The sequence below is a fragment of the Amblyomma maculatum genome, chromosome 6 (assembly GCF_055883805.1).
Source record: "Amblyomma maculatum isolate TAMU_Amacu chromosome 6, ASM5588380v1, whole genome shotgun sequence".
Lineage (NCBI taxonomy): Eukaryota > Metazoa > Arthropoda > Arachnida > Ixodida > Ixodidae > Amblyomma > Amblyomma maculatum.
In genome coordinates, this window is record NC_139349.1 from 104949602 (window position 1) to 104964593 (window position 14992).

Consider the following 14992-nt stretch of genomic DNA (forward strand, 5'->3'; position numbering starts at 1 on the left):
TCTTCCATGCTCTTGTAGCTCGCTAAACAAGAACACAACGGCAGGGAAGCAATAATAAACAGTCAGCCAGCGAGAATGCTACCTTAATGTTCTGTCGAAGGCCCTTATTTACATGGGAGCGAGAGAAACTTCGTTTCTGATTTTTTTTTTTTTAGACCTGCCCAGAATCATAACCGTGCCCGTCTTTTCAAAACAGCCCTGAGAGCGTTACAGGGTAAAAGAGCTGCCTCAATGGTGAATTGGAAGGCGATTTTATGCATCACTGGCTCTGAAGCGATGCTTACGTATCATCCGAAGTACGAAAAAAAAAAAAAAAAAACAAGAATACATGCGTTTGTTCGGAGAGCAGTCCAAATGCTCTGCGGAGGATTTGTACCTCGTATTGTGCTTTGCGGGGGAAAAAATGAGCATGTCGTCATGCCACCCGCAATACACACAACAGCCTTGCCGATATACAATAAGAATCTGTTTGGCTATAGGTGATTTGAACATGCAGAAAACGAAATCATGGACAATCATGTGCGACTGGTGCGAATGGAATGCGTTAGCGCGTGGGCTCCGAATTTGTGACAGCTTTGTGTCACGAACTGAGTTCATTTACACCAATGACAATTTAAGTCCTTTGTGGCACAGCCTATTACTGTATCCACAGATGCAAGTTCCTATGGAAGCGACAGCGTCCTTCTTCAGAACGGACACCCAGTAACTTATGCATATGCAGCACTCACACCAGCTCAGCAGCGCTAAGCCCAAATTGAGAAGGAGCTATTCGCGGTTGTGTTTGCCTGTGAACAATTTCAGTACTATACCTGTGCTCGAAGCATTGTGGTTAAAACTAATCATAAACCTCTCATTATTCTTCAGTGTAACAACCTCCACAAAATCTCACCCGGACAGAAACGCCTACTACTTCGGCTCTATACGCTATATTGTGAAGTTGGTGTACGTCCTGGTAAACATCTGGCAGTTGCTGACACGCTGTCTCGAGCACCTGATCCAGCAGCAACTAGCTGGGATAAGAAACATAACAGCTACTTGTACCAGGGTGGGATGTTGTTAGGGTGACCTAACAACATCCCAAAAGCTGCACAACAGTGAAGCCCTACTACGCAATCAAGAGTGAATTCTGTGCACGAATGGTATTGTGTGTGTGCGTGGGTGTGTGCGTGCGTGTGCGTGCGTGTGCGTGCGTGTGCGTGTTCGCGTGCGTGTGCGCGTGCGTGTGCGCGTGCGTGCGTGCGTGCGCGCTTCGTGGTGAACGATTGTCCACCTGACCCACAGAGGTATCGTCGCATGCAAATACGCAGCTCGTCGAAACCAGAACATCGAGGAGATGGTACCCGATTGGGAGCTCTGCCAGTGCCATCAGCGAGCTAACCAGCGACAGCTACTCCTTGAGAGAGAACTACCACGTCCATGAGAGAAAGTGGCAGCGGAATTTTTCCATTTCAGTGGTGCTACTTATTTGTTCTTAGTGAACTACTTTTCGAAGTTTGTGGAGGTCAAGTAAATGTCAACCACTTCAGCCCCATCTGTGATCATAGTGCTCAAGAATATATATGCGCGTTTTTGCCTACCTTCATAAGTCATAAGTGATCAAGGCCTTCAATTCGACTCCGCAGAGATAAGAAACTTCAACAAGGAAAGGAACCTTGTCCACAAACCCACATCACCACTTTTCCCTCACTCAAATGAATGAATTGAGAGAACCATCCAGATCATAAGATCAACAATGACCAAGGTGCTGTCTGAAGGCAAGGAACTCGCAGTAGTACTGAACTACAGATCAGCTCCGATCAATGGCCTCTTGTCTCCACAGAGATGCTTATGAAAAGAAGGATAGGAACGTTTATCCCAGCCCATGCCAGTACAATGCTACCACACTACCCACATATAGAATTCCAGAAAAAAGCTTCAAACAAGGCAGCAGCCACAGCACAAGCACAAAGAGCAACATGCTCGAGATCTGCCTCCATTAAACAAGAACCTGCCAGTGTAGTTTTAGCATCGTGGGAAGAAACGGGAGAGCAAGTCATAATACAAGTATAGGCCAAGAAGCTCGAAGGCATACAGTTAAAGCAGCCAGTGGTCAAACGTGCATACGTAACCGACACCACCTACGAGTGCGGTGCGGTCAACGGATCCCCACGCAACACCTGAAGACTAATCAGTGTAGTCAACTAAAAAAAAAAAAAAAAAGCCACACCACCCTTCACACACAGTAACCTTGCCTGACTGTCGCTCAAAACCGACAACTGTCCCACCGCAAGACGCGCTCTGTTAGGTCAGTGAGAATTTCCTCAAAATTTCTCATGCGATCATTGTTTTGTTGTTGTTTTTATTCATTTTTTTTTTCCAATTTTGTGTGGCGGCGTGTTGTGCAATCACTAGCGCCACCTATGAATTTCTTCGTGTTTACTCAATAAACGCCAGTCCCAACATAGGGGTCGGCCCCGAGTATGTCTACCTCTCACCATGGCGCCCGTGTCATCTCGTCTTTCATAATCATAATCGACCTCCGTCCAGATATAATAGCCACCATGTACGGCTTTTTTTTTTTCTTTTATTTATTCTTGTTAGAAATCGGTCGACGAAGTCGTCCTTTTCATCATCACATCTTTATTCCTACATCTAAACTGATGTCATCTCAGTGCATTTCCGACAGTCTTTCAATCGCTGTTTGCTGACTTCCACCGCGGATTCGTGCACATGACCATTGTTGCCTCTTCAAACCCTAGGTCCTCAGGTGGAGCGATTTTGCCTGCGTCGACATTCGGATAGATAACATCACATTCGAGTATAAGATGTTCAATTGTCTCTAGTAGGGATGCGCGAATATCCTAAATTTCGAATACGAATGAAATATGTCCGTTAATTGATTTATATTAGAAAAAAGCTGACATTCGAAATTTCTGAATTCACCGAAACTTTTCGAGTGCAACGCAGGTTCGCCGCACTGTGCGCTTCACCGCAACGCGTGACCACGCTATCTACTATGCAGGGAAGCATTCTCAAAATGCGACGGGGTCATTTTGCGAAGAGGGGAATTTCCTTTTGTGAAGACGACCTTCCCGATAGTGTGCGCAAAGCGAAGGACTTGACGAAACCAGCAAAAAACATCGTTCTCACTTTGGCTTCGCCTCAAATGCAGAAACCCAACGTGCAGGTGTTCATCAGATAAAATTACTGCCATCAAACAATTTTCGGAACCTTTTTCAGCTCCATTTGATAATTCCTGCATTTTTGGACGCATTTCCTGGTCCCCTGAAGAACTAATTAACGATAGTTTACTGTATCTAACAGCAATATGACAGCTGCATCCGGTTTCATGCGTCTATCCTGTACAAAGCAAAAAGCTGATATACAGAATCCTGTATAAAATGTGTAGCGGATTTTTCAGTGGGGTATATGCTCCTATGCAATTCTAGTTTCATTCTGTTTGCAAACACAGCGTGAATTTTGAAATAAACAAAATTAACAATGATTGCCATTTTTAGTTTTCGATTTTTTTCTCTGATTAAACATTTATACTTCATTCGATATTCGAAGGCATTTTTTTTTTTCTATTTCCCGCATTCGTATTCGATTCGTATTGTAAAATTTCAACATTCGTACAGCTCGTTTCTACGGATTTATCACACACTCCGCGTTGGTGAAATTACTTTTTCTGGTATATTGCGTTCTATCAAAACACACAGATCTAGTTACAAAGAGCGTAGCATTGCCTCTTGAGTTATCATGGATCGATTCTCTTCTGATTTGCTTTTTTCCCCATTTCTATTAGTTCCGCAATCTGTTTTTTTTTTTTTTTTTTTTTCAATTGAATTTGTAGCACCCGCTTGGGTGGCGCCGGGAATCCGGATATCGCGCGCCGCCCAGCAAAGAAAATAAAGACTGCGCCTGGTCGTGGCTCGTGCAGCATCTGCAGGCAGTCTTGTTCTGGTGCCAATCAACAGCATTCTTGTTCCTTCGCTCCTAAGGCATTAGGCCTTCATCTGGCAATCTAGGACGAGAAATTACCGATCCCCCAGCATTCGCGGAACAGGAATCACGTCTGCAGTACATCTCGTCACTGCAGGTTCGTCTCCCACCTTTCTGGCCTCAGAACCCGCAAGTTTGGTTCCATCAGATCGAGGCGCAATTTCGCCTTGCCCACATCAACTCGGAGACGACGCGATACCACTAGGTCGCCTCCAGCCTTCCTCCCGACATTGCCGGCGAACTCTCCGACGTTCTCTCCGCCCCCATGGGCGTTATATCATATCAGAATTTGAAAACCGAGGTGCTGGAGAGATGTATGCCGTCGGAGCGCTCCCGCCTCCAGCAGCTCTTTACCGAAGAAGACCTTGGTGATCACCACCCTTCCCCCTTCTGCGCCGGATGCACCAGCTTCTCGGTGAGAGCTATTAAACGTTGCTTCGACAGCTTTTCCTCCAACGCCTTCCCCATCCCATCCGCCTCGCCCTTGCGGCGGTCGGTGACGTCACGTTCGACTGCCTGGCTGAGCTCGCCGATAGCATTCATGAGGCGACCTCTCCATCCGTTACTGTTGTTTTTCCGCCTACAGACCCAGCGATTTCGCGTCTGGAGGCCCGTCTCGATGAGCTTGCCTCCTCAGTCGCCGTGCTCCACAGCCTATATACCCCAGGAGACCCAGCCGCCTCGTCTCTATCATCGCGCTCTTTCGCACACACGTCTTGCTAGCAGTCCCAGCCCTCCGGCTCTCTGCTAGCACCACCGGCGTTTTAGACATCGGGCCACGAAGTGTACACCACCATGTTCGTGGTCGGGAAGTGCCCGTCGGGATCACTAACGGCGGCGTGTGGTCTTGCCAGTCGTCTGAGCCGCCTATTTACAGTAACTGACACATTCTCTGGCACCCGGTTCCTCATAGACACGGACGCGGAAATCAGCGTGGTTCCACCGACTAAGGCTGACCGTTCCAAGTCATCGGAACAGTCACTCCGTGCTGCCAACGCCTCGTCTATAGCCCCGTACGGACTAAGATTTCTCACCCTCGACTTCGGGCTTCGCCGCACTTTTCGATGGGTATTCGTCATCGCAGACGTGGTTCACCCGATCATCGGCTCGGACTTCCTCTCATACTTCGACTTGGACGTCAGCGTGCAGCGTCGTCGCTTTACTGACGGTCTTCCATCTAGGGAGTCTTGACCGACCTTGTTGACATGGACATCCGCGCACTGATACCTTCCTCCAAGTTTGAAAACGTGCTGGCGGATTTCTCGGAGCTGACCAAGCCATGCAAATTCACTCAGGCGCCGAAACATACGGTGACACACCACATCGTCACTCGGGGTCCACCCACAGCTGACCTGGTCAAGGCTGACCAAATTCCTATCGAACCCGCCGACATACATATACGTAAGACCGCTATTACAACGCTTTTTGGTTCGTTTATGTGCGGATCCCTTTTGGAGTACGCAATTCGGCTCAAACCTTCCATCAGTTCATGGCTAGGGTCACGCGGTGCCTGCCGCTTGTCTTCGCGTACGTGGATGATGTCCTCATTGCCAGCCCTACGCCTGAAGATAATCAGCAACACCTACGTGTTCTGTTCAAGCGTCTACAGCAGTGCAGCCTGGTTGTGAACGCCTCCAAGTGTGTTTTTGGTGTCTTTGATCTCGAGTTCTTGGGTCATCACATATTCTCGGAGGGTATCCGCCCTCTCGCGTCCTTTATCCATCAGGCCATCAAGAATTATCCCCAGCCTAAAACACTGCGCCACTTACAGCAATTCCTGGGGCTGGCAAAGTTTTCCAGGCGCTTCATCCCACACTGTGCAGAGCTGTTTCTCCCGCTCACTGACCTCCTCCGGTCAGCAGCTGGCCAGTCTTCCGCCATTTCTTGGTCATCAGAAGCATTTGCCGCCTTTACTGCCTCAAAACAAGCAATCGCGAACGCCGTGCTTTTGGTCCATCCGCGCACCAACGTCCCTACGAGATTGATGGTGGATGCCTCCAGCGTGGCCGTCGGAGCCGTCTTACAGCTATATTAACTCCGAGTGGAGACCATTGTCTTTTTACTCTCGGAAGCTTCCTGCTGAGACCCGCTACAGCGGCTTTGGCCGAGAGCTTCTGGCCATCTACTCCGCGATACAGCACTTTGGGCATTTTGTAGAAGTATGCCAGTTTCATGTGGTGGACCGATAAGCCTCTGACGTATGTATTCTGCACCAACTCCTCGAAGTACGTCTCATGCGAATTCCACCAACTCGCTTAAGTTTACTACCGACATTCGCTATGTGCAAAGTGCCACCAACACTGCCGCTGATACCCTCTCTCGTATTGCCGCGGTAGACACTCCATCTCCCTCTGTCGACTGGGCTGCATTCTCTTCCGTCCAGCAGGATGACTGTGAGCTCGCCGCTTCTCGAGAAAACCCCCGTTCTCTCCTACTGTACGGCTTGTGCCTCATCCTTGCAGTGTGGTGCGATGTGTCAACAGATCTTTCCCGCCCCTTTGTTTCGGCTTCTTTACGTCGCCCCATCTTTCATTCTCTACATGACATATGCCACCCGGGCATTCGGGCTACTCAGCGACTTCTCACTCACCGCTATTTTTGGCCCGGAGTCAGCGCTGATGTGTGCACTTGGACGCGCCTGAACGTCTCTGCCCTGCCAGACGACCAAGGTCTGCCGTCGTACCCAGACGCCTTCCCAAGCCTTCCTACCACATGGCCGTCGTTTCGACCATGTACATCTCGACATCGTGGGCCCTCTAGCCGTGTCTCGAGGCTACCGTTATATCCTGACCATGGTCGACCGCTTCACTCGCTGGCCGGAGGCAGTCCCGATTCCTGACATCACCGCGGCGACGGTTTCCCGCGCCTTCATCTCTGCGTGGATATCTCGACTTGGTTCTCTTGGCACCGTGGCAACCGAACGTGGCCGCCAGTTTGAGTCCTCCCTGTTTGCTTCCCTTAATTATATTCTTGGCGCCAAGCATTGCCGTACCACTGCATAACACCCGTGTGCTAACGGCATGGTGCAACGCCTTCGCCGCCATTTGAAGGCCGCCCTAGCTGCTCGCCTCAATTGCACCACCTGGGTCGACTCCTTACCCCTTGTGCACCTTGGGCTACGGGCCGTCATCCTGGAATACTTACAGTGCTCAGCTGCAGAGCTGGTGTGTGGTAGTGCTCTGCGTCTTCCAGGAGACTTCTTTACATCAAAGCAGCTCCCAGCCCAACCCAAGAATTCCTTCAACGCCTTTTGGAGTGCGTTAAAGACCTCCGACCTACACCCGCGTCCGTCCCGCCACCGTACCATTTTCGTGCACACTGACCTGGACACTTTGACCCACATTTTCGTGCGTCGCGATGCTGTCCGAGCCCCACTTACACCGGCCTACGACGGACCTTTCCGCGTTCTCTACCGAACTCTGAAAACCGCTACCCTCCTACAGAATGGCCTAGCAGAGACCGTCAGCCTAGACCGTCTTAAGTCGGCTTACAGACCGCACTGGACAGTCTCGCATCGCTGCCTGACCTCCTGCTCCAGTGTCATCGCCGGCCCTCCGTCCGTTTCGACTTTCAGTCTAGGCGAGGGGCCCTGTAGCGCCCTATTGGGTGGCGCCGGGAATCCGGATATCGCGCGCCGCCCTGCGAAGAAAATAAAGACGGCACCTGGTGTGGCTCGTGCAGCCTCGGCAGGCAGTCTTGTTCTGATGCCAATCAACAGCAGTCTTGTCCCTTCGCTCCTGAGGCCTTAAGCCTTCAAATTAAATCAGTTTTAAATTTCTGTATTTTAAACAGAAAACACCACATGAGCATATTGATACGTGGCAAGGTAAGGCCAAGAGATTAGTCCAAAATGACACGGCACACAGAAGCACAGCATCGTCAACCGGGCACCAACCGACACTGTTGGACGTCGTCTTCTCTAAAACTCACGAGAGTCTTCTTTCCTTATGCGCATGCACCGCCTAATGTGACACTACCCCGCCGGCTGAAAAGCACCGTCCCGGTGCGTACTAGCGTCCAAACCAGGGTCCGTGTAGTACGGCTTGAGGCGCGCAACATGGACCGTCTCGGTGCGTGATGTAGAGGTATGGCGTGCGGGATGCAAGGGCGCGATTTCGTATGCCACTGCAGTCACTTGTCGTAAAATACGGTAGGGTCCTGCATAACGGGGCAAAAGTTTCTCCGGGCCAACGCGGCGAGCTGCTGTCCAAAGCAACACGAGAGACCCGTAAGAAGGTGTTGCGATGACAGGAATCATAGCGACGTTTCTGGGAGTGCTGGGAGGCTGCGAGCCGGTTGCGAGCAACAACGCGGGCAGCATCAGCTCGGGCTATGGCGTCACGAGCATATGAGCTGGCAGCGGTGACAGACGGGAGCAGGCTGTCAAAAGGAAGCAGAGGTTCACAGCCGTATAGAAGATAGAAGGGGGAGTAGCCGGTAGTGTCGTGATGCGACGAATTGTATGCAAATGTCACAAATGGCAGCGTTATGTCCCAGTCGCGGTGGTCATCAGAAAAGTACGTAGACAACATGTCAGTCATTGTCCGGTTAAGGCGTTCGGTAAGCCCGTTCGTCTGTGGATGGTAGGCAGTCGTGAAAGAATGACGAACGTTGCACAACCGTAGGATCTCGTCGACTATACGAGCCAGAAAGCAACGTCCACGGTCGGTGAGCAGTTGCCGGGGAGCTCCATGAACGAGCATAACGTCGTTGAGGAGGAAAGCAGCGACATCAGTTGCACAACTGGTTGGTATTGCTCGTGTGACCGCGTAGCGTGTGGTGTAATCAGCGGCCACCGCAATCAATTTGTTCCCCGATGCGGACAGTGAAAAAGGCCCTAGAGGATCCAGGCCCACTCGAGAAAATGTATCTATGGGGATGTCGATTGGCTGCAGAAGTCCAGCTGGTAAAACTGATGGCTTTTTCCGGCGTTGACAGCGGTCACAAGCAGCTACGTATAGCGGCGGACTGCACGGTATAGGTCTGGCCAAAAGAACCGACGGCGCACACTGTCGTATGTGCGAGAGAAGCCTAGATGACCCGTTATAGGAACGTCGTGAAGCTGTTGAAGGACGGCTGAGCGTAGGTGCTGAGGTACTACTAGTAGAAGGTCGGGGCCATCAGGTCGCATATTGTGCCGGTATAAGGTGCCATCGTGGAGCACAAGCAAACGAAGGGAAGGATCATGGCGATCGGTACTGAGGCGATTGATAATTTTGCGAAGCTGAGGGTCCTGGCGTTGCTCACGGCGAATGTTGTGACAATATGCCTAATGTGACAATATTTTGCAAGAATTCTTAGCTCTTAAAGAAAAGTACTCAAACTTCACAGTTTTATACAGAGGGCTGCAAGGCAATCAAGCATGTTGGAAGTGCAGTAATATAAGGAAAATGGGAAAACATAGTAACACTACCTCAGTGTACGAGCATTTTTACTCCTGAGTGTTATGCACTTGCTACGGCAGTAAGAAAAATAGCCAATGGGAACATCATAAATAGTATTATTTACACAGACTCTCTAAGTGTCTGGACAGCCTTTCACCACAAAAACGCAGTTGCTCCACTACTTGGAGACATCATACACAACATATCAACAGCCTCTGCTCAAGGACATAACATAACATTTTGTTGGGTCCCGAGTCATGTCAGCATTGGAGGCAATGAGAGAGCATACGTTCGAGCTGTTCAAGCCAATGACAAATAAATCAAGAACATAAATATTCCATACAGAGACTGCATGGTGCTAGTGCGCTGTAAACTAAAGGAGAAATGGCAGTCGTCATGGTGTAACGAGGTAAATAACAAACTGCAGTTGGTGAAGCCGATTTTGGGGTAATGGAAATCATGTCATCATCAAGAACGTTTCATAAAAGTGATTTTATGCCGACTCCGCATTGGCCATACACACTTGACGCATAATTTTACTTGAGAAAAGAAAACAGGCCATTGTGTGAAGAATGCGGAGATGAACTCACCATAAACCATGTTTTATTTTCATGCACAGGACTTGAAACACAGAGAAAAAAGTATTTTACTAGATTTTAGAATGAACACATTCCGTTCCATCCAACATTAATTTTAAGTGAAAATGGTCTTGTTGATCTGCCATGCGTTCTTTCTAAAGGAAGCAAATGTTTTAAAGAAACTGTAGAATGAATACATATACTCCACTAAACTGAAGATACAACCTTGTGCAAGGCGCATGATAGCCTGAGCTGGCTATGCGCCATTAAACCAGTACAATACAATACAATACAATACAATACAATACAATACAATACAATACAATACAATACAATACAATACAATACAATACAATACAATACAATACAATTTTTACCGTTTAACATTTATCCGTCTCTCTACTCACTGGTAAGTTCCTTAGTCGTCTTCCACCGTTGTGAGTCGACAGTTTTTTTGTGTAAGTATTCCAATACCTTGGCTGTCCCCCTGTTACTGTCAGATTTCTTCAGGTACTCATATAATATTTTATTCGGAGCATCCCACGCTTCGAAAGATGCCCAACCGATATCTCACTGTGTCGCTTCGTTTGTGGTTCTACCATGGCACCTAGTGCTAATCTTCCAAAAGCTCTCCGATTTATTTCTAATCTCGCCTGTACCTCTGCTCTTAGTCGCAAAACTGCAATTCCGAAAGTAAGAACCATATTATTCCTTTCCATATACGTAGTAGCATTAATTCAAAAGAATTAAATTGCATTATTTATTACTTTCCTAAAAATTGCGCTAATGTAATTTAATTACATTACCAATTACTGCTCCCAAAAGTTACAATATTACAATTACTTCCCAAGAGCAATGCAGTCAGTCTTGAATTATGCTTTAGTTTCCATGCATATAAAATCTAAATCAAAGAAAGCAAAATGAACAAAAATATCGATCTTGGTGTGACGCCCACATTCTTTTGTCTCACAGCCAAATTACGTCCCACACGACTATATTATATAAAAGTACTGCCCTAAATTAATTGATTATATGACCAGACTAGAAAAGTAATTCATTATTATTATTTAAAGTAATTTCATTACAGTAATTCAATTGCTGTCATGTCTCTTCCTTTTCAAATACCCCTCAGTACTTCACATCTGTACAGCGCTTCATTATCCCGGCATCTGTTCGCCCATTTGCCCTGTAGAATGGGCCTATAGGATGTGCTCAGGGTGGCTGCCATCTTGTAAGGATATGGTGGAAAAACCCCAACCATACTGGGGTCGCCAAACGTGAGAGGTAAGAGCTAATGCTCTTAAAACGCAGCTCAGAAGAGCTCGCTGCAGGACCACCACATTTTTTGCATGTGTACTTTTATTTTCGGCAGATTACGGTAAACGTCGAATAAAATTCGATTATAACGCGGAAGTCTGAGTGCGTAGAATGCAAAAATAAAGGTTGCCACTCTTCAAGAGCATTGACTTATATTCAGAAGTGATTATTCCTCATATTAAAATTTAGTTTTGAAGTTTTACCTTCACTTTTGTCACTTATGTCTTGATAGCGATAATACTAGAAATTCTTGACGACACAAGCACGCGGTGACAGCAGTTACATGCTCAAACGTAACAAAATTGTGCTAAATCTCTTCCCGGTTAGGGATATATAGTTTAAAGCAAAGACACTCACCTGCGAACCGTGGCTCCCTGTACTATCGATCATTTCCTAATTACGCTTGAGGCCTGGAACTTTCCACGTAAAGGGCGCTTTGGAATCGAACTCCGAAATTTGCTGAAAAATAAAAGACAAGACGCCGAAAAAAAAAAAATCACACAAACGCAGTGAGCAAAACTGGCTTAAAACGGACACACAAACGCGTGAAAAGTCGAGATCAGTTTTATCTGTACAAGCAAACGAGGAACGGCGCTGAGATTGAAAAGCGCGGCGATAAACAAAAGCAGGGACAAACAAATAAAAATCCAGCTCTTAAAATGAAATCAAGTGCGCCAATGTAGAGCAACATATAGGAGAGTCCCCCGGTTATCTTATAGCCTCACCGAGCTTTCACCGAGCCGGTTTACGTGTTCTTTATTGTACTCCGCTCACTTTCGAAGAGGGGATAGAGGGAAAAGTAAAAGAGCGAGAAGAACTATAAAGAGCCAATGACGGTCCTTCCCCTTCTATCCTTTCTTTCTTCGCTCTAATTGAAAGTTAGCAGAACTTGTGGCCTTTGTACAATTTGCATTCCGGTTGCTTGTTTTTAACAAATGACATTTCGTTGCCGCCTTGAAATCGTTCCCGAGAGCACACGCGGCGTGACACTGAGTATTCCGCAGCAAAAATTAAAAATCCTTTACTCCTGAGGCATCATCAAGCACTAAACAGTCTCCACAGACTCGTCCTGCTCTCGTTTTTAGTCGTTCGCCCTTGTATCACTCTTTCAGTTCTTTTTTTTTTTCTTTTCTGCTACAGTCGCTCATTGCATTCTATTTTTCTATCCTTTTCTTCCCCCACCCTCTGCCCCAGGGAACGTTTTCGCCTTTTCTTACGCCTCCAAGCCCGCGTGTCGGTTGCTCCTCCTGGTTTGCACATCGGATCACCTCCTCCGCTTCTTTCCCTTTTCATCTCCCCATTTCACGTCGTCTTTATTTGCTTTTTTTTTTTTTGTCTTTGCACGCAAGTATGCCTGAGAAGAGGGTAAAAAAACGGAGGGTCATGCCGTGAGTTCGGGAACCTTCCCTTTTCCTCAGCATGCAAGATATGTGAATTCTTTTTTGACGTTTTTCTGGTTTCTTTAACCCTCCCTCCTCCTTTCTTGGTGCTCCTGCATTTTTCTATAACACACTCGATTCCCCTTCGGCTTGGTGCCCATGTTTTTACTTCAAATACAAAAACAAAACAAAGAAACATTGCCGTCATAAAAAGGAAAAATGAATGAAGGTACAGCAGCAGACAGCGCAAAGAAGGCGAGTGCAAAACATTCTCTTTTTCGCTTTTTTTTTTATTTATTTCTTTCTTGGATGTTTCCTCCTCTCGCGCACAGCCTTGTGTGTGTCTATGTTTCTATCACCTTTCATTCGTGCTTCTAATTATTTAATTTTTCTATCCCAGCCTCCTCGCTTTTGAGTAACGCTGTCAGGCGCCCTTCCAGCAGCTATATATACGCCTTATAGATGTATGCACACACTTCAGTGTCTATGCATTAGTTGCCTTCTGCTTTTGCAAGAGTCATGGCGTAAAAGAAGGCCAGGGAGACTCGGCAGTGAAGGATGGAAGGAAGAAGTAGAAAGCAGCAAGTGCAAAGTAAGAACTCACCAGTATACAGCTCAGCCTTGGTTTTACCTTCCTATATAGAGGCAGCAGCATCACTATTGCTATTTATTTTTCGTTTTCCTAGACCTGCGCGACGTCTTCCATGCCGCACTTTTCTTTTTTTTTTTTTTTTTTTACCAACGCTATTTCGTTCGTCCCTTTCTCGTCATTTAATTCATTTCTGCGTTTTGTCTTTGGCGCCCGATGGCGCTAGCTGTGGTGGCTCAAAACGCATATATAGAGGCATACCCCGTCCCACACTGAAAGGACCCTCCCTGGCGGCGTAACCAAACGATGAAAGAAAGGTCAACCGTATAAGACGATATTGAGTGAAAGAAAGCAGCTCCGAACGCGTCGCAGCTCCGAACGCTCAACTCTGCGAGCTGCCAGGAAATATAACGCGGAGAGAAAGAAAAAAAAAAGGGGGCAGGGGGGGCGGGGGGGGGGGGGAGAAAAATCTTATATACATGCTTCTTTCTTCCACGTTCGTTTCCTTTTTCTTCAAGGTGTTTTGTCCTTACCCATTTTACACCTTCGTTTTTAATTTCTTTCACCTATCTATCACTGCTTGCCGTTCTCGTATGGCTATAGGACCCTTTTGTGATTTTACGTGTGCTCATCGAGAAGACGGATAAAAAATAAATATAAAATAAAAAGAAAGAACAATATTTTCGTCAATCTGTCTATAGCCCCATTTTAGCGCTTCTTTGTTAGTAGAATTACCCCCCTTCTTTTTTGTTGTTTCCTCCTCTGTTCTTTTCCAGGCGAGGAGCTAAATCCTGCTCATTAAAGCAACTTTTGATTCAACTAGATGCGCTTGCTTTCCGATATCCGGAATCCGCTTTATCGCGAATGGTGCGAACCAGATGATTCGCTTTTATCTGACTACGACTGGCATCCCTTGGCTTTATGCGGTTACAATTTTTATCTTTTTTGTTTTTTTTTGTTTTTTTCATCTACACAATATGTTAAATGCTTGTAAAATTTAACTCATTTGTTGGGGGGAAACGTGGCTGATCCCGTTTCATTGTAGACTCTTCTCGTGGCTGTAGCCCTGTTCAACTTCAGATGCGTACAGGCTAGGGACGTATTAAAGTTAGCAACACTTCGGTCTGTGAGCTCGGATGCTCTTCTTTTAGTGCGTTATTAGTAAGCCGAGTACTAATAGATCAAGGTGCCCTCTTGGAAAAGCGCAGATCAGCTGCTTAACATATATGCAAGCGTTATACTTGATTCACTATATATCTGAATGAACGTGAAGACCGCCAGGTTACAATATTTGAAGAGCTACGTCACTAACCTGTGCATTTTTTTATTTATTTTTTTAACGTAGAGAGGACGTTGCGTCCCGAGCCGACGTTTCCAGATTGCAATGGCAACTATGATTGCTGATATTTGAAAGCAAGGGCTTCTTTGTCTGGTGAGGGTTGAAGTGCTCAAACGAGAAACCTCCAGCTCCGTCCCAGCCTCCCAACCCACCCGACGCCACCCTGGATACACAGCGCCCTCATTGCCACCCCGGGCTGCCTTCGCACTTCCACCAGCGTCATATAAGGAAGCTCTAGACGGAATAGCTAAAAGAAAGTGGGTGGATTTGGGTTGGTCGGCGAATAGATGGATGGCCGGGTGGCGTTTTCTATACCTTCCCATTACCACGCCAAGTTTAATCCGGAAAAATTCTGTCGCTTGTGCAAAGCCTCGACTCAGAACCGAAATATTCTGTAGATTGAAAACGTCTAACTATTCATCGAA

General features: G+C 47.0%; 1 long non-coding RNA gene across 5 annotated transcripts in view; it reads right to left on the bottom strand.

Annotated features, from left to right (window-relative positions):
- LOC146186477 (uncharacterized) overlaps positions 1–14992 on the bottom strand; it is a 242691-nt gene that overhangs the window by 89844 nt on the left and 137855 nt on the right. For 4 of the 5 annotated variants that reach the window (XR_014708116.1, XR_014708114.1, XR_014708113.1 and 1 more), the window contains one exon: positions 11618–11719. This is a non-coding gene — a long non-coding RNA (uncharacterized LOC146186477). Of the gene's footprint in view, positions 1–2555; positions 2762–11617; positions 11720–14992 lie in introns of those variants that run through there. The other variant, XR_014708115.1, reaches the window with a different exon arrangement.